Source organism: Mesoplodon mirus, assembly GCF_964341445.2.
Source record: "Mesoplodon mirus genome assembly, chromosome: 11".
NCBI lineage: Eukaryota > Metazoa > Chordata > Mammalia > Artiodactyla > Ziphiidae > Mesoplodon > Mesoplodon mirus.
Window position 1 is genome coordinate 84,278,698 of NC_138987.1, and position 21,480 is coordinate 84,300,177.

At 36.3% G+C, this 21,480-nt stretch overlaps 1 pseudogene across 1 annotated transcript; it reads right to left on the reverse strand.

Moving 5' to 3' along the window:
- Positions 1-4,510: 4,510 nt before the first annotated feature.
- LOC309812191 (SH3 domain-binding glutamic acid-rich-like protein 2) lies at positions 4,511-5,017 on the reverse strand (annotated as a pseudogene). Its single transcript has one exon. The product of its transcript is annotated as an SH3 domain-binding glutamic acid-rich-like protein 2 (transcript).
- Between the last annotated feature and the right edge of the window lie 16,463 nt (positions 5,018-21,480).

Sequence of the window (21,480 nt, forward strand, 5' to 3'; positions counted from 1 at the left end):
AATTACATTATATTTTTTTGGGAAAACCCCCCACCAGTACCATCTGTGAATTGAATGGTGTCATTACATCAAAGTACTGCAATTAGAACAATAGGGTAAAATTAATGCCAATGTTAAGTACAGATGTGCCAGATATGATGGGTAGTTGATACACAATTCAAATTGACAACCACGTGCAATGTGGAAAGTATCCAGGCATAACCCCAGATCCAGTTGGCCAATGGATGTCATGATTGCCTCACAGAGAACATATTTAAAAGAGATTTATTTGGCAGTAAGAAAAAGTTAGTTTCAAAAGACCATAGTCTATCCTAGGTTACTTATGCAAAGCTTTTATTATCTCAGGGTAAAAATGGGCCCACAGAAGATAATCCAAAGGGAACATAACATTCCATAGCCAGAGAAAAAATTCCCATTTTTTAAAGGAATATAATATTTGGTATTTTCATTACATGACAGATCATATGGCATTATTAGTCTGATGGTGATGTTTTTTCATTTTTGTAGCTGTGACAAACTATTAGCTTTTGCACACAATGGGGGTTTCTTAGTATAGGTTAATAGGATAATACATTTTATTATTTAGGTTCACCATCTGTAAACTCAAATTTTTAGAATGGGTGATCATGGGCTAGAATTTCCTTCAGTTTAGGATGTTCTAATGTTTGGTATGAATGTTAATGCTAAACTGATGGTTTTACTTACACAGTCATAAGATGTTTAATCTCTGTCATTTCATGTTGATGTGTTTGACAAAATGTGGTAATAAAAGAAGAGATGTAAGTTGTTCAATGTGTAAGAGTATTGATGAGGCAGTGGGATATCTCTGCTCCTTTTTACTTTTTTTACTTTCTTGACAACTTCTTTAGTTGAAATGTAGAAAGCAGTTGAGCATAGTTTCTAAACAAAGAAGAACTTCTAACAGAGAATATGTAGACATTACGTATTCTCCTTCCTTATTGCAATATGTAAACATTCTGGGAAAAGGGAGCACAGATCTTGGGGACATTTGCTCAGGAGCCACAAGGATCACAGCCTACTAATTCCATGTTTCCCACAAGAATGACAAATTGTTCCTCATTGTCTTCAGGGTATTCAGAGGTCATGGAGAATACGTAGGGGCCCTGAAGACTCCCAAAACTGTTCACAAACAGTATTGTTTCTCAAATTTGCATAATATACTGACAGCCGCCTCTAAGATGACCCCCAATCACCCTTGCCTCCTGGTATTCACACCCTTGTGTGGTCCCTCCCACAGTGAATCAGGTCTCTATCAGCTCTTAACTACACATGGTAAGTAGCATTTTTTATGTTACAATAATTTTGCTACTGGATCCAGAAATTTTTAGCAACAAATTTAAAACATTTTTTTGTGAATAGGCATAATTAACCTATAAGCCTCATAGCAGCAGCTTTTATTTAAGCAAATAAGTTTTGAAAATGAGACAATATTTATAAAGCAAGGACGGCAGCTGCTAGGTCAACAATTATATGGCGGTATCAACTGCTGTGTTTCTGTTCACAAAGTCTATCTTGAACTGAGGTCAGGATATTTTTCCATGGAACAAAATATAGCAGCCCAAGAATAATGGTATATCCATGTTCTTTGCTGAAATGCCACATTTCCACATTCTTTTCCTTCATTATTGCTCAATTTTCTCAGTCTTTTTTTTTTCCTGGAATTTATTCCTCTTTAATGATGAATATAAAATCTGAGATTTCACCAATGCTTTTAGAGACAAATGCATACAAACCGAAATCTAAAAACAATAATTTTGCAGATCAAAATGGGCTCTGACACTTCAGAAAAGATGTTAAACGAAAAGCATTTCTAGAAAAAGCAAAATCCTATACAGCAAAATCAAATTAAAAAACAAAACAAAACAAACCAGAAAGAGGCTTTTGTACCTTTCAACAACAGAAGACAAAAGTAAGTTTAGTTCATTATTAAATTCATGTAATATAAAAACATCTATGTGGGAGTGTTGAATAAATCTATAAAACAGAAACAAATCTAAAATATATTAGAGCCAGAGAGAAAAAAAATATCTTCCTTTTCTCCTCGTTGATTTTAATAGAATACCAGAATCTGGAAAAACAAGTACTTCCCCAACTAAATTTTCTTCTGGTCTGCATATACCTAGCAGGATGGCACTCTGTATTTTATCTCATTTTAAAATGGCATAATTTGACTTTTAGCAGCACATTTTCTTTGCCCCAACAAGCCTACTATAGGAAATAAAAATTCTGTCTTAAAATTCTCTTGATATTACATCTATGTCTGCAATTCCCATCCACTTTTTCCTAGATTTTTAAGACTGTGATTATCCAGATCTAAAGGCAGCTAGTTAAAGAAGGGATGAAGAAAACCATTACATGTTTGGAATTCAGCTGGTAAAACACAAGTAAGGACACAGTATTCTCTGAACATGGTGTGATCCCAGAGGGCAATACTTTAGGACTCTGCAGAGCCTGGGTACTGAGAAAAATGCCACACAATGTGCTTCTAGCTCGCTCATAACAAGTATAATACCAGTTGAAGCTGGTCTCTCCTATTTCTTTGCTGCTCCAAAAAAAAAAAAAAAAAGAAAAAAGAAAAAAAAGAAAATGTGGGGTGGGGGAGATGATCTGTAACTGTGGTAAATAATTTAGCACTCCTATTCATCTAGTCTGTTTAGGACAACCATACTGGGCCTACTACAACCAGAGTAATTCAGAAGTTTTGAGACAAACAATTCTGAGTAGCTTTCTTGGTCTAGCAAATATTGTATTGATCCTACAACCCCAAGACTCAATCTTACCAAGTTGCTTCTTGGTACTCACTGGCAAGGATAGACAAAATGTATGTTACACCATTGCAACATTAACTTTTTAAAAATTGCTGTATCTTAAAAAAGAAATTCTAAGCCTTCTTAGACTTTAACACAATATCCAGTTCAAAAAAATTTTCCTGGATAGTCCCTGGGATTTATCAAGTGGAATTTGACCTGGATTGTATTTAATGCCAACTAAGCAGTCATAGCCATGATTTTACAGCGGCTTTCCTTGGAGAGAAAATTGTGGATTATGTATCTGTTCCAGTCACATAGGAATCAGTGGCATGCTTTTCTTCTGGTTGTAGTCCTGGGATGCAAATCTCAGGCTGGGATGTCAGCTTTAGCATTCAACAAGTTCTTTAGAATAGTGCACATTTAGCAAGTTGGAGGGAGAGAGAACACAGGTGACAGGGCCTAAATTCTTCTGTTCTTTTCTTTCCATTTCTTACAAACTTCCTGCTCAGAATCTAAAGGGCAGGTTCCCATCAGGATGCTGAGAATAGCAGAATATCTTAGGCAACCCTCTGAATTTATTTTATTCAAGACTATTCCCAAGTTTGGCAACTAAAAACTAAAAATGTGAGCAGGGACATGGATGCAGAAAAGGAGCCTTTGCCTTAATGAAGTCGACAGGTTCAGTGTTTATCAGCAGCCACTCCAAAGGAAGGAGAGATTTCACATGCCAAGTACAATTCAGAGTGAGTCTCTGACAGCCCCTTTCTTGTATGTACTCTGTTCTGAAAAATCATTGGTGTTCATATATGGAATGAAAACACGTATCTACGTTACTCTGAAAATCTGGGACTGTGCATTGGCCAGAGATATGAGCTGGCAGAGTCAGAGGACCAGTGAAAAGTAACACAGGAAAAAAAATTAAATTGTGCAGCAATATTAGTATCTTTTAATTTGCCTCATCAAGTGTTCATAAAATATATCTAACCGAGATCTTCCTTTCTCGAAAAATATGATCCCTTCGCAAAATATATAGGCAGCTATTCGTTAGGGGAGCTGCATTTAAAAATACATGTGCACTTACACATAAATAAGTTGCTAAAGTTGCTAAAGCTGAAATGCTTTCAGGTACCAGTCAGATTATGTCCCTATAAATTAACTGTCAGTGCACCTCTTTAAATATATCTTTTAAGCAATCTTATACATTAGGTGAAACTTTTCCTTTGTAAGTGATAAAGAAGCATGTATTTTTTTAAAACAGCAATTCTTTTCATCCCTGTCACTCGGTTCTGATCACACACTGTTGCAACAGTGATTTCTGGAAAGACCTGTAGAGGCTTGGAGGATTTATGGGGGTAAGAATTTCCATTACCAAAAGGACGCTAGAACATCTAACTTTTTCTTCAGTTGTGACAAACGCTGGAATAGTGATATTCGTGAATCTGCAGCAAAGATCTTTAGCCCTTTGTCAACCAACATCATTTTTTTTCTTTCTGATCAAAATATTTAATAGCCTGGCAGACTAATTTCAAGGATACAATCTTGGCAGCCTGAAGAGAAGCAGGTCTGAGCAATCCTGGCAGCCCAGGACAGATCCAGTACTTTCTCTCTGATGGTGCCATCTGCTCATCACTCAGTTATTCAGGAAGCACACCTGTAACAGGTGACAGTACCTCCTCCGGGTGAGTGAGGCAACTGCAGGCAATTCTGAAAACAAGAAAAAACCCCACCATGGTCCTGATTTGGTTTAAAGCACTCATGCAATCCCATTAGACCCATGTCTTCCCAAAACACCTTTTCCATGGCAAGCAAAGTTACTGATAATGCATGTGGCTTCTGTCACAGTGATGCATTAGGTAAGCAGGTGTGTGCTGAGTACCAGGGGCGCTCCAAAATTCATCTCCGTCCTCTTCCACTTGTCTTCGCTAAGGTTCTTCCTTTGATGCCAACTGTGATTTCAGGCCTAAGAATGAAAAGACTGTGTTGCTTTCCTTGGATTCAAAGAAACTGTCATAATCTGCACAGTATCAGTCACCATTAAATATCCGAGGTGGCAGAGGTTTGCCCTGAACAGGCTCCTTCTCCGGGGGGATGTTCTTGTACATCCACTGCCTCTGCTCTTCTGACATTGTGATGTCCACCTCCTCAGACTCTATCTCGTTGGCTTCCAGAAATCTAACCACATCCTGCTGCTTCTTCTTTATCACCACGAAGCCCGAGGAGGAGGCGATGAACACACAGATGACCATCCTCTCGCCAGGCACAGCGCTCCGGTCTGGGAGGATCACAGGGATCCGGATCCATCCCGCCCAGTCTGCAGATCGATTTTATCAGTCTTAAACAAAGTTTAGCGTGGAAAAGGGAACATAAAATAATGTAAACAAAGGATACCAAGAGGCATAAAGTCTCATCTTTTCACCACCCATTGTTACTAATCTTAAAATTTATCAAAAGTCACTTTGTAAGTAGGAGTAGAGTATATCATAACCTATATTGCTTAATATTTCCCCCAGTCAAATACAGTTTTCTTAAATGGCAAAAAAATACTAGGTTAATTTTTAATAACTTAGCATAATATATACTTGTTGAGAACATAGTATATACAAGGAGTTGTAGATAAACAGTGTTGACTCAAACTGCTCTCAATATGACTATCGTCTTATAAGAGGTCCCAAAGAACTATAAGCAAAGCAAAAAGGAAAGGAGTCACATAAGAGAGATAAGGAGTTTTAATGAGGGAAAAGTCCCTTTAGGTTGGAGGGATCAGGACCCTACATAGTACAGGGGACAGTATTGGCTGAGTAGATGGCAAACCCCTGGTAGAGGAAACAGAATGAGCAAACCTAGAAAAAAGTCAGGAGTCAAGAATTATTTGTTCATTCAACAAGGTGAAACATGGAAGTGGCTTGGATTAAAATGGCAGAGGTGAGGCTCTGACTCAGGAAAGACTGATTGTGGAGGCTGAAGAATTGGTTGATTATAAGGATGTGAGGTGTGAGAAATGAGGAAAAGTTAAGTTTGATTGCATTACAATTTAGTGCAGATGAAACCCAAAGAACAAAGGTGCTGATAGAAAGAAAAGGCCAGAAGTATGATTGGTATCAGCTCTGTAGGTCCCTGAATACCTTGACTCTCCTCTTTTAGCTTCAACGAAAAAAGATATTCACAGTTCAGTTTACTGGGAAGGACTCTGTAGAGATGACCTTAATGACAACCAGAACCCTGGACACAGACAATGTCAGGAATAAATTATTCTCTGCATCCTCTCTTTGTTTGACTCTTTATGGGCTTTATTCTCTAGAACAGCTTATCCATATGGCAGGAAGTTTCAAGCTCACAGCCTTGCAATACTGAGATCAAAGGGGAAAGAAGAACATTTCCTCAGCTCTTATTGGAAAAATTCAGGGAAGGACACTGAGTGGTCACATGACTATACCTGAACCATTTACTATAAGCTGTTGTGAATCATATATTCATCCCTCTGGGCAATGAGCAGCCCACATTCCTCTACAGAAGCACCCACCTAGTATGAGTGGGCATTTTCCAGAAGAATGGAACAGGGGGAGAGGCAGGCAAAATATTAACTCTTAAAGTGAAGTGAGACTTAAGCCTGAAATACTTTATATATATGCAAATAATATATGATATATATATATGTTATACAGTAATATATATATATTTATATATATATATAAAATAATAAATATATAATTTATTGTTTTTACTCCTTCCATCTAAAGATAATCCCTCTAGCAGATCACAATTTTGCTCATTCACTTGAGGAAATTGCTCTATCAATTCTCTCCATCATCAATTTTCTCCTCTCTATGGGATCTTTCTCATCAGCATTATTCTCCCATCTTAAAAATAAAAGTTTCCCTTGACCCCGTATTCCTCATCAGCCATTCCCCTTTTCCTCTGTTCCCCTTTAAGACAAATTTCTTGAAACAATTATCTTTACTCTGACTTCAAGTTCTCTGGTTTTATTCTCTCTTAAGCCCATTCCACTCAGGTTTCTGTCTTTCACCAATGTAACACTTAACAATTTCACCAATGACCTTCATATTGACAAATTCATTGACTAATTCTTCGACCTTATCTTATTTAACCTCTCAGTAATATTTACTGCATTGTTCCCTCTTTCTTGCTACTTTTGCCTTGTTTTTCATGGCTTATTGAATCTTCTTCTTAGAGTCTTTTGTCAGTTTCCTTTGATAGCTCTTGCTTATTGTCAATTACTTACTTTTAGGGAGCCCAGTGGCTCCAACCTTGGTCTTCTTTTTCTTCTCTGCTTAAACTTAGTTCCTTGGTGATCTCATCAAGTCTCATGGCTTTAAACTTCACTGCTGACACTAAAATTTATATCTTTAGCTATTATCTCTTCCCTGAATTCTAGATCCATGTGTCACACTGACTACTCAACATCTCTATGTAGATGTCCAAAATATCTTAAAAACATGTACTTACTTAAACTACTTAATCTTTCATCCCAAACCTACTTACCCACTGTTATGGGCTCAGTTGTGTCCCAGACCCTCCGACTCCCAACCCCAATTCAGATGTGGAAGTCTTAACCTGAATGTGATTGTTCACATTCTGAATGTGATACTTCTGAATGTGATTGTATTTGAAGATAGGGCTTTTAAAAATGTAATTAAGGTAAAATGAGGTCCTATGGGTTGGCCCTAATCCGATCTGATTGTTATCCTTATAAGAAAAGGAGATTAGGATACACAGAGAGACACCAGACATGTGTGCAAAGAAGAAGGACCATGTGAACACACAAAGAGAATAGAGTAAGCCTAAGAGAGATGCCTCGGAAGAAACCAAACCTGCTGACACCTAGATCTCAGACTCCCAGCCACCAGAACTGTGAGAATATAAATTTCTATTGTTCAAATTCAGAGTCTTTCCTAAGTTAGTTCATAATAACTCTATTCTTTTTTTTTTATGCATACTATATTGGACAGCACAGGTCTAAAGTATGACCAGGGGAATAAGTGGTAGGATAGAGAGACCAGGGTGTTGAAAGGATCACCTATGTGAGTACTAGAATCACCAAGAATGTTTTACAGTCACCAAAAAGAACATGTTAGACCTATACGTAATGAGTTGGAAAGATCTCCAAGACATATATTGAAGGGAAAATTAATTTCTAGTATAATATATATGGATAATATCATTTATTTAAAAATAAGTAAGTTACAAAAGAATACTACAAGGAAAAAGATGTGCTAACTTGCTAATGATAACTCTATTCTTTTTGCCCAGGCGAAACACTTTGGAGCTTTCCTAGATTTTTTTTTTCCCTCTCATATTTTATGTTCTGTCCATCCAGAAATCCTGTTGTCTCTAAATTCAGAGCAGAATCTGACTACTTCTCACTAGCTTTTTTACTACTATCTTGGTTCAGATCACCACCATCTCTTGCCTTGATTATTGCAGTGGCCTTTTAACTGGTTATCTCACTTATATCCTTGTCCTCTTGCAGTCTATTCTTCACACCTCAGGGGACTGATACTTTAAAATGGAAGTAAAAAAAATGTCAGCTTGGAATTCAGGCAGGAGGAATTGGATGAAGGTAGTCAAAAGGTGCAAACTTCCAATTAAAAGATAAATAAGTACTAGGGATATAATGTACAACATGATAAAAATAACTAATACTGCTGTGTGGTATATGTGAAAGTTGTTAAGAGAGCAAATCCTAAGGGGTCTCATCACAAGGAAAAATAATTTTTTATTTCTTTAATGTTGTACCTATATGAGATGATGGATGTTCACTAAATCTATTGTAGTAATCATTCCATGATGTATGTAAGTCAAATCGTTATATACCTTAAACTTATACAGTGTTGTATGTCAATTATATCTCAATAAGACTAGAAGAAAAAATAGTCAATTCTCTGCTCATGGTTTTGTATTAACTCCCCATTTTCACTCAGAGCAAAAGTCAAAACCTTTACACTTGCCGTCAAGGCCCTAGAATATCTCTAACCACCACCCTTTACAATTCTGACCTCATTTTCTGCTACTTTCTCTTTTATTCACTCTGCTCCAACAATGTTGGCATCTCTGCTAATCCATGAACACTCTAGGCATGCTCCAGCCTTAGGGCTTTGCACTAGCTGTTGTACCTGCTAAAATGCTCTTCTTTCAAAATATCTCATCCTCCCTCATTTTCTTTAAGTCTTTGCTCAAATGCCACCTCAGTGAGACCTCACACCCTATATTATGCCGAATGAAACTGCCTTCTACCACCTGTACTACCAACACAACTTATGTTGCTATTCGTTTTCCTCTTACATACTATATAGTTTTTTACTTACTTAGAGTATTTTAAAATTTATTTTTGTATTCCTCTTCTAGAACACAAACTCCACCAACCCACAATTTTTCATCTGTTTTTTCGCCAGGTGCCTTGAATGACATCTGCCACATAGTAGGTGATTGACAAATCTTTGTAGAGTAAATAAATGAACTGAATATAAGATATAAACAGATGTTAATAAAATAACACCCGGCTTGAGAAATAAAACATTATTAACACTTTGAAGCCCTCCATGCACTCATTACACTCACTTTCTTCTCCATTTCCAGAGTTTGAACACAAGCAGAGTTTTGTATTTATCGTTTCTTTGAACATCTTCATAGTATACTACTTACGTAGACATGCCTAGATAAGATGCATCCTTTACTTTACATGTATTTTAAATTGAAAACATGTATCTTACTCTTTTGCTTAACATTGTTTGTGAGTTTCATCTGTGTTGATATTGGGGTACAATATTCATTTCTAATGCTGTATTTTTCTATTAAATAAGTTCATCACAATTTTTTACAAGTCTTAGATATATGACTTATTTTTATGTTTGTACATGTCTCCTGGCACGTGTATGCAATACAAGCATTTCTTGAGACTATATTGTAAGAAGTGGGATTGGCTGGCCCCAGATTTCCCTGTAAGCCACAAAATAGATTTTTAAAAATTCTACCCTTTCTTTAAGGGAATACTATTAAGAGATCTGGCTTTTTCTTGGATCGTAGTTTAGTTTTCCTGCCTTATATGGGCTAAAGGTTATAGCAGTTTATTTCCTGATATTGACAATAACTCAACTCCTGCTTCCCATCCTGTTTCCTGATCAGATTTCAGTTTTCTCTTCATTTTGGTTTAACTTATTTTCTTTTAAGCCTAGAAATGCATTATCAGTGTTGTTTATTGACTCTTATCCAGAATTTCTACATGTCTTAAATAGAGGTTTTTCAGAATACCTTGTCTGCCATATTGCAAGAAGCAACAGTAGGCTTAAACTTTCATACTTAATTTAAAAACTGTCACATATTGGTTGTTTGGGTGCTGTTGTTTAGTATAGGGTAAACGTTATATAATAACTGTGTTTGGGAATATTAATATGGCAATAGCAGCTGGCATAAAGGAGCTATTGATAATGAAATGTGACTTTTTTATATATCCAGTACTATATTAAAAATTATCAGATCATCAGGGACAAAGATGGACATTTTAATAAATGCTGTTGTGACAAATGGACAGCCATTTGTATAAAGATAAAATTGGATTTATGCCTCACACCATACACAAAAATAAACTCTGAAAGCATAGAAGGTCTAAGTATAAAAAATAAAAAGAAAAGAAAAAGAAAAAGTAGGTGAATTTCTTTAGAACCTGATGAGAAAGAAGAAGCTTTCTAACTATGACTCAAAATCCAGTTCAATATTGCTAAATTTAAATATCTAAAAAAAAATTGGGGGCATGGCAAAAATCATCAGAGGCAAATTCAAAATACAAATGACAAACTGGGAGAAAACATTTGCAATGTATGTCACACATTGAAGGTTAATATTCCTAATATAAAAAGAACTTTTTACAAATTGAGAAAACAGGAAATTAACAAAAAATGATATAAAAATAGCCTGTAAACATATGGAAATATTTCCAACTTTACTCACATAAAAGAAATTCAAATTAAAATCACTAAGATGCCAGTTTTACCTATCACTTTGGCAAAAATTCGAATGTTGAGCACATATTACTGTGCTGAGGTTGTGGAGAAACAGACACTCTAGTATATTACTGGTGGAAATTCCTACAGAATGGAATTTGGTAATATCTAATAGAACTACATTTGTACTTACTTTTGTCCATCAAACCCTAGGTATTCACCTAGGTATTAATACATCTCCATTGATATGAAAAAAATGCACAAGGTATTCATTGCATCATTGTAGCAACATTGTCTTATATTTAATTGCAAAATTTCAGAAATAGTTCTGTGTATGAAAAACTAACTTCCCCTGTGTTTCTTTTTTACTCTCACAATACTACTACCATCCTCACAACACTTCTGACACCACGTGTGGGTTTTTCTTCCCCAACACCAAGAAATTCCGGGACACCAGCTGGATGTCCCACAATTTAACTCAATTCTGACACTGTCTAGTCAGCTCCCATAGGTTAAATGCTCAGTCCCACAAGACTCTCCCCTATCAGCTTCAGATGTCAATCACTTGTCCAGGTTGTTACCTGTGCTTCTGACTGATGAGCTGTAAATCGTGAGTCCCCATGATCCCCTTGGGAGGTTCCATTACTTTGCCAAGGGCCAAATCTGGGTTGGTTTGAGTAGCAAAATGAATAAAGTCAGTACTAGATTATTACACACTGAATTTTAAAAATATCTAATAAAGGAGGAAGGAGGGAGAAAAATGACAGGAAACGATTTTATGACAGAAAGTCAACTAATACTTGTTGAAGGAACAATAGATTTGAGAAGTCATTATTTAAAACCATAGAATAATGGTTTTTCAAGATCCATACTCTTCGCAAATATTCTATATGCTTACCTCACTCACAAGAATCCATAATCTCTCATTACACTGATGCACGAAGTAGATGACAGCCTCCAGACTTCAGACCATCCACTTTGTCTAGCCTTAATACTTAGTCTTGGTGTACAAGAACACGTGGTGTTTTTCATAAATATTTGATCTCTGCTTCCATCTGTCCATAGTACCTTCTAGTAAGTAATAGTATCTGCTTTAGCACAGAGTTATATGTTTTGGTCTTTTTAAAAACACTATGATAAGGAGGCAGTGTAACATACAGGCTCTTGGTCAGACAGCCTGGAGCAAAGTCCCCATTACATACTTATTGTCCATCTGACACAGTCTCAGTCCTTAAGTGCATGTGTTTAGATTTGAGGAGATAAGGGAAGACGGCAGGCTTAGCGAGGGTCGAGTTCAGGGTGCAGCACTCTCATCAATCAAACCACCGTCATCTCTGAATATGTCTACTTACTGGAGCAGCCTGCAAGTCATCACAGCAATTCTAGAAGCTCTCCTTCCCCTCCTATAAGGTTTAGGCCTTCCATAACCAAATGCCCTCTTTGTATTATTGCTCCCTTTCTCTCCTGTCTTCACCAAGCTGTTATAAAAACCTATTGTAAAAAGTCCTGGGGCTTCCCTGGTGGCGCAGTGGTTGAGAGTCTGCCTGCTGATGCAGGGGACACGGGTTCGTGCCCCGGTCCGGGAAGATCCCACATGCAGCGGAGCGGCTGGGCCCGTGAGCCATGGCCGCTGAGCCTGCGCGTCCGGAGACTGTGCTCCGCCATGGGAGAGGCCACAACAATGAGAGGCCCGCGTATCGCAAAAAAAAAAAAAAAAAAAAAAAAAAAAAAGAAAGAAAAAAGAAAGAGGCAGAAAAAGTCCATTTGTATTTCTGCAACCTATTTCTTCCCACCAGATCTCTCGTACTCTGCTGTGAATAACCCACCAAATACTGAAATAATGGGTGATTTAACTAATATCTTATAATGCAGGACCCATTAATGCAATACAAAATAATATTATGAGATTTTATTATCTCATATTAGTAAACACAGATTGCATTAAAAGCTGTTCCTGTTTTATTTTTGAAACGCTTGGATATGATAGACTAATATAAAATACCCAAATTATGCTGTTCTGAAACTGTAAAGTTGAGGTTACCACTGAGCAGGTTCTGTTAAATCTTTTCCTTTTTCTTTATTCTTATGAAGGATAAGGAGATGCTGGCTACAGGATTTCTCTTTGTTCACCTTTTCTGCTGCAGAGGAAGCAGTTTAAGAGCACTTCCCAGGAAACGGTTTCTGACCTCCTGTCCCTTGCTTTCCACCAAATACTAGTAACAACATCAAATGCCACTTCTTAGCATTAAAAATGAGATATTATCTAACATTAGAGTCTACATAGCACAAGGTAAAGGGGCTTTTTGGCAGATAGCCAGGTAATTAGCTCAATGCAGAGCAAACAAGACCATTCGAAGCCTCATTGGAGAGTCCTGGCTATGCTTCTAAAGTCTGTCTCTCATCCTTGCTATAGGAAAACCTGTCAAAGGATGAATTTAATATTTTTACTTTAAGTATTCCTCATCTGAATTTTTACCACTCCTACAACTATTCCAGCTCTTTCATTTAACAAAGGCATTATCACACCAAGGTGAAAAAAAATCTCACTCAAAGTAATAATGCCATATCTATGTTTTTCCAGGCTAATAATTTTGGGGATGAGAGTAGAGTGACACCAAATGACCATTTCTGAAATCTAATAGTCAATATACTTCTATTAAGCAAGAGTAATAATCTTGTGTTGGTAATAGAATCAAAGTTGGTAAATCTAACTGAAATATTACAATTTTCACTTTGTGAGTAATGGATTTTTTTTTTTTTTTTTTTTGTGGTACACGGGCCTCTCGCTGTTGTGGCCTCTCCCGTTGCGGAGCACAGGCTCTGGATGCGCAAGCTCAGCGGCCATGGCTCACGGGCCCAGCCGCTCCACGGCATGTGGGATCTTCCCGGACCGGCGCACGAACCCACGTCCCCTGCATCGGCAGGCGGACTCTCAACCACTGCGCCACCAGGGAAGCCCAGTAATGGATTTTTAATGTCTGTAAACAGAGTATGGAATGTTTCAAAGGTTTGTTTGCTTAAACTATCATGCATATCTCAGTGATACTCATAGATTATGAATCATAGAAAAACATTTGAACCAATGGTTGGCTACTTCTTGAGCGTTACCAGAATTATTTTTATCAGAAGCATTAATTAATCAATAAAGTAGAAAGGAATTGTCTACTGATAATACACAAGCCATACACAAAATTCTCTGGTGGGCATCTCCTCCATGCTAACATATAGGTGGCATGTCTTTTTGCAAAACCCTCAGAACTACTGAGTTGCCTCCCTCTTTAGCAATACATTTCTCAGAAAATTTCTTAGAGTTAATGCCTCTGTTTACTCACCATCTAATTCCTTCTCAGTCCAGTGACATTTAAATTTTATTTACTGTTCTTCTTAAGTTTACTTATGACCACCTAATTATAGGTAAATACTTTTGGGGTTCTGATGGGGGCAAGAAGAAGGAGGATGGCAATATTTCCCTGATCAATGGTTTATCCTTGCCAGACTTCTTAGATACTATGTCCTGAGAATTCCCATCTAGCGTCTTTCACAAACTCTTAACCAGGTGGAGGAAATGCTAATTAGGTGCATCCAACTAGGTGAGAGAAATGGAGAAGGAATAGCCAACAGACAGGAGCTATCAGAGATGCATTCCCAGCTTAGAGACTCTCAAGGGAACAAGAAAAGGTTTTATATAGTTTCCAGTAATCAAAATTACCAAGGAAGAAATCATAACTGGCTACATAACTGGCTGATTTTGAAGTTAAAGTTCTATTATTTCCCAATAGATTGTTTTCCTAAAAAAAAAAAAACCCAAAAAACAAAAAACTGGAGGCATAACCTCCTGCCCTTATGATTATATCATTTAATATTTAAAGGCAACACTTTTCCTTGGCCTTCATCTTCATTAGCCACCCTTCATCTTTAAACATTGCTGGCTAACTCCATTTCCCTTTGAATTGCTTTTTTCTCTCTTTTGCTTTGCTTTTTCTGTTATAGCAAACTTGTTTCTGTTCTTTCCCTTTTTTGTGTATCTTCCTCTTTTCCAGATTGTGATTTTTCAGCTTCTTCTGACTCTTTCATTGGAAAAATATAACTTTCAGTCTGAGTACAAGAAAACCAATCCTTATCAGCTTTTGGAAACTTCTCATATCACGTGATCAAATATCCCTCCGACTAGAGCTGGCATACCTTTTGTGTCTATATTGTTTAAACTAAACAGAGTAAAGGCAATCCAAGATGGGGGACAAGGCTGTTAAACGATTCAGTCTGCAAACCCCTTTATATTCAAATAGAACAAATTGTATCATATTTCTACAATATGCATGAGGCTATATGAGCATAGCCCCAACGTTTCCTAAAATAGGAGTAAGCAGTGGAAAGTAAGAGACCATCTGCACATTTTTAAAGAGCATAAAGAGGCGTGTAAATAATCATTGATATACACATCATTGATTTAATTATGTGAAATGAAAGTCCTGATTTTTTAAGAATAACATCCTTGATGGCAATCATTAGGCATCTTTTGGTGTGATAATAGGTAGATAATAGATAGACTATTGGTCTTGCTAGAACATGGGTTTGATCCAATGTGTTTCTTGTGTTCTTATGAACTTCAATTTTCCATTTAAAGTAAATTGTAACTCCTTTTCTCTGAAGTTCTTTCTGTGCATGAATGTAAACAGCTTTTGGTAGGAAAAAGCTTTTTGCTGGAAAGAATACTCTGCAGGAGACACCCCTTTGTCTTGTCGCTAAACTTAAACCAGGCACCCCCATGCTCTACTCACCTCGGACCCTAGCACACCTTTCAAATCTTTTGGTCACACAATACTTTGCCTAACTTGTTGGTTCTTTCTGTAGATCAAGGAAGTAGAAATGAAGAATAAGTAATTAACAGATGACCAGATCTCTTCCCTAGCTTCCCCTTCAGTAATCTCACAAACAAACTGTGTGAACAAGATAGCATCTAAAGAAAGGTCATGAGGAGTTGACAAGCTTGCACAAAGTGGAGGATGGTGATGACTCTGACCCCTTACCTCAATGATTAACTGAGCTTACTTCCCTGTTTTGCTTTAAAATCTTTCATGGCTGAGCAGACTCTTCGGAGGTGGTTTTTGGGGGATGTTGAGTCCACCACCTCCCCAGATTGCCAGCATTCTGATTAAAGGTACCTTTCCTTTCTACCAACATCTGTGAGTATTGATTTTGTAAGTGTTGAACATTGGGACCCTATTCAATAACATGAATTATTGGGGGAGAAAACTTTAGGTTTTATAACACTTTTTACTTATCTACATGTTTCACCATTATTTTAAATTATATATAAAAAATCTTGTATGTTTTTGTTAGAAGGAAAAAAAAAACCTAAGAAAGAGGTTATGTATAACAATTGAGGATTTACATGTTCCTAAAAAAACTTCTCAGTTGAAATTTTCTGATCTTACTGATCAGTGATCATGCTTTCCCATAGAACCATATTTTAATAGCTAATAACCAACCCCTCTTGGGGTGCTCATATCACTAGTCGTGTAAATGACAAGATTTCATTTTGCTGCAGTTGATCACATTGCCTCAAACTGTGTTTCATTGTATGGGAACCTGTGTGAGTGGAATGTTTTTGATTCTACAGCCTGTGGAATGGGACAGCCAACCCCTGTCATACAATTTATTAAAACATGGTCATTCCTCATCTTGAAATCTTACATTTATAGGTTCTTAGCAACATACAAGATACATTTTTTTTTCTTTGCTGGAACTTTACTCACAAATGGATAATTTTTTTTTTTTTTGAAAAAGCAGTTAGAGCACAGGAGTTGATGAAGACCCTTGAGTCTTTAATAACAACAAAGTGGAAACCAAAAGTTACGTCTCTATGGGAAAAAGCTTGTGTTCAGCTGTGAGGCACAGACAATGGATATGCCTTCCTTTCTTGTTTTTTCTGTAAAATTTTCCTTGAACTGTTCACTTGTTATTATTTTAATTGAAGGCATTCTTTCTCAGAGCTGAGGTTGTTGAAAATGATTCAGAGCAGCTTAACTTGTCAAAACATTTAGAGAGCTGGATAAAATAATTAAAAATCATATGGAAGATTAGTACATGAGCAAATGCCAAACAATGTCACAGAGAGATATTATCATCAAGAAGTAGGCAAAATCAAGGCCCAACATGTCAACAAAATTCTGTCACTGATGCTATGATTCCAGAAGAGGAAAATGCTATACGGACACAAAAAGACAATATTACTTTGAGAATTTATAAGTCAGACAAAAAATTGTTAATGTAAACCATAAAAAGTTGTAGGCAGAATATTATTTGACTGAAGAGATGGGAGTTTAACAGGGTAGGGATTTCATGACTTGTCTGCACTTAATCTTTTCCCTGATGAATGTGACTTGTCTCTTTCTCCAGCCCTGAGCTCTGTCAATTAAGGTACAGAATAAAGGGTGACAATATTTGGCATGTAAACTGGCCCTTCATGTAGGCCATGACATGAACAATTCCACCTCACTGTTCTTAAAGCAGTCACATGTCAACTCCCCAAGGTATCCAGGGCATCAGCAAAAGGAATTAACTCTCAAATTTACTTTATTTTTAATTTATAAATTTCTTCCCAGTTGATGACTCTGCTCCTTAGATTGGCCTTCATCTAATCTCATTCTGCCCAATAACAGAAATAATCAACATGTGTCCCTGCTTTTAATATTTTAAATTCCTTTACTGAAGTTAAAAAACAAACAAAAAACCCCAAATAAGACTAGAAAGCTCGTGAAGACAATTCTATGTGACCATGGATTCCTGTATCTCATCTTAGGCAGATAAACCAGGTACAGAGAGTTCAAAGGGATTCAGTCAAAATGAATCTTGAATCTCAGAAAAGCAAACAATACATCATTTTGACCTTGAGGTTGTTTTCAGTTATATTTTTCAATTACTATCACAGTTGCAGAGTTGAGAATGAAGGCAAAGATCCTGATCTTTTAACCTTCCTGTATTGCCTTAATCTTAGTTATCTATAAGAGATTATTGAAAATTAATTCCCCCTTATTCAAGATTCAGATATTTTTCATTGCTGCTATCTGGAAAGGACACTTTTGAAGTAGAAGCATAGGCTAAGAGGTCTGCTTTCAGTTAAGATTAGAATGTCAACCTCTGAACTCTCTCTAAAACTCAGAACATATTCCTTGAAATAATGGTCCAACTTCCTCATAAAACCAACATTCATACTTTGAAATACATATTCTATACCATAACTTGTCATAATGACCCACCACATTTACAGGGGATTGTAAATTTTTCAGGCAGCCAACATCTGACCTAAAAATTTACACCTATTTATGGATGATTTCAGTTAAAATAAAGATATAAATAACATAGTGAACAACTCTGTGGACATTAAGCTTGACACCAGACCTAGAGGTGTAGTACTGGGGTGCCCTCCATAATGTCATTCAATGCCACACCTCCAAGGAAACTACAGTTCTGGATTTTGTATTATTAGGATTTAATTCAGTCACTCCTATTATTTTATGTCTCTCCCATGCCTAAATAATGCATGAAGTTGTTTTGCATGATTTAAATTTTTATACAAATTGTCTCATACTGCATATACTCTGTTGTACATTTAGTTCCTTGAATATTCTACTGGTGTATATTTTCCAATATTTGATTTCCACAGTATATTTAATCATTCTACTGTTGGTGGATTTGAGTTGTTTCTAGACTTTTTGCAATTTCACACAGTGCTGCATTCTTGTCCATTTTCCTGGTACCCATTTGTAAGACTTTCTCTAAGATATAAAATCAACAGTGGAATTCTCTGCCATTCTTAACTTGTCTTATTAATATTGAATTGTTTCCAAAATTGCACTAATTTGTACTCCTACCAACAGCATACAGATATTCCAGTTGCTTCAAGTCTTTGCCAAAACTTTCCTTTATCAGAATTTTTAGTTTTTGGTTAATTTGGTAGGTGAGAAATGTTTTCTGGTTGTGATTTTAAATTGTATTTCTAAGATTAGTCATAAGGTTAGGTAATTTTCACGTTTTTATTTTGGTTTGTTTGTTGAGGTATAATTTACAATATGGTAAAATACATTATTTTCAGGTTTCTTATGATTTTAATGGTGATTTGGGTTTTCTCTTTTATAATGTGCATGGACATAACTTTTGCCCTTTTCCCCTACTGAGTTGTCTTTTTCTTAAATTTTACAGTTCTTATTAAACTTTGAAATTTTTAGTAGACTGTCTTAAAGAGGGTCTCCTCTAAGTTTTTGTAAAATTTTTAGTTTTGTCTTTCACATTTAATTCTACTCCATTTGGAATGGATGGTTGTATATGGTGTGAAGTATGGGCCCACTTTAAGTTCTTTTCCATTGTAAATAGAGAACCACCCAACAATGTATATTGAAAATGCCATTCTTTCTCAGTCTACAGTGTTATATTAAAATTGTTCATCATTGTGTGGTTCTGTTTTCAAACTCTGTGTTGTTTCTTGGTGAACTTGTTAATCTATGCTCCAATACCCCACTGACCTAACTATTTATTACTTCAAAATAAGTCTTGGTATTTGAAAAGGAAAGAGTCCATCTTATTCTTAAGGAGTGCCACCAAAAGGATTGTTGGGATTTTGATGGAGTTGCATTGAATCTGTATCTCCATCCATCTTTTAAAATGTTATTCAGCAAAATTTAGAAATTTCTCCATGCAGGTTATTCTGATTATCTATTGATGATGTAATACATGATTCCAATACTTCTTATGTCCTTAAAAACAACAAAAATCTTGTTCTTACCACTAATGGTTTCTGTGGTCAGGGTTCTGGGAAGATTAGGGAAGGGAGGATTTGAGCAGCTGCGATAGATAGAGATAGCCCTGTGTCTTTCATCATGTGGTCTCAGGGCCTTTGCATGTGGCCCCTCCACAAGGACTAGCTGGTGGAGCACCTCACAGCAAGGTGACGAAGTCCTAACAGGTAGCATTCTAAGAGATAGGAAGTGGAAGTGTCAATTTCTTTAAGACCTATGTTTGGAAAAAGGTACAGTGTCATTTCTACTAGATTTTATTGGTCAAGCAGTTACAGAACTCAAGTTCAAGGGGACAGGCATAAATCCCACTGTGTGATGGGAGAGTTGTCAAAGAATTTTGGGATTATGTTTTAAAACTGTACAACTTTTGTGAGATTGATTATGAGAAGTGTTCTATTTTTTAATACTATTGCAAATGGTGTCTTTTTTTTTTTTAAAGAATATGTTGTGGGTAGGAGTTTATTAATTTATTTTTGCTGTGTTGGGTCTTCGTTTCTGTGAGAGGGCTTTCTCTAGTTGTGGCAAGTGGGTGCCACTCTTCATCGCGGTGCGCGGGCCTCTCACTATCGCTGCCTCTCTTGTAGCAGAGCACAGGCTCCAGACGTGCAGGCTCAGTAGTTGTGGCTCACGGGACTAGTTGCTCCGCGGCTTGTGGGATCCTCCCAGACCAGGGCTCGAACCTGTGTCCCCTGCATTACCAGGCAGATTCTCAACCACTGCACCACCAGGGAAGTCCGGTGTCTTTTTTTTAAAGGTTACATTTTCTAGTGGTTGGTTGCTGCTGATGTATAGAAATATGAATTAAATTTTATATCCAACAAAGTTGGTAAACTCTCTATGAATTATCCTAATGTATCTTTTGATTCTTTTGGATTTTTATGTACAAACTCATACTATCTCTATATAATGACAGTTTTATTTCTTTTTTTCCACATCTGCTTTATTTTTTTTTACTGTTCTTGCCCTATTGCACTGCCTAGACCTCTAGTACAATGTTAATAGAATTGAGGAAAGCAAGAACTCCTGTTTCTAAGTTCAAAAGAATAATTTCACCCTTTTGCAATGAAATGTGATGATTGCTATATGTTTTTGTAGATATTCTTTTCCCGATTAAAGAATTATTTACTATTTCGTGTTTGCTAAGATTAAAAAATACTACTTAATAGATGTTGAATTATATCTAATTTTTCTCTGCATCTCTTGAGAATATCATATGACTTTTCTCTTTTGATCTGGTGAATTTCTAATGTTAAATCAATGTTGCATTCCCAGGATATGACCAGTTTGGTCATGAGATATTATCTTTTTTTATACATTGCTGTATTTGATTTGCTAATGTAGTTTTAGCAATTTTCTTTTCATCTTTAATTATATGCCAGTTGAGGTTGTACTTTTTCTTTCTCAAATTGTCTTAGTCTGGATTTGTCATCAAGGTTATGTTAGGTTTCTCAGAGTAGATGAGGATTATGCTTTTGTTCTATACACTAGTATAGTTTATAGTAAAGATCAGAATAGTTTGTTCCCTGACTGTTTAGCAGAACTCACCCTTGCAAAAAATCTAGGCCTGTTATTTTTCCCTTTTCTTTTGTGGAAAAATATTTTATTTTGATCCATTTGATTTAACATTTGTAAGACTATCCAGGTTTATCTATCTTGAAATAGTTTTGATAAGTTATTTTCTTTTTCCCCTCCTTCTCTCCCTTTCTTTCTTACCTGATGCTAAAAACCAACAAATGAACAAAAACCAAATTTCTTGATTTCTTTTAAATAATTACGAAGCTTTTAACATCTTTCAAATCACTTCAAGCTTTTTTTGAATTGTATTTTAATTCTAAAAAGAAAGCTATTTCAGGAAAATTCTTTATCACTATTATTCATTATCACTATTAGCTCTCTCTTAATTTTATCCTTCTCTTTCCCTCCCTCCCAATTTCCATCCCTCTCTTTTTCTCTCTCTGC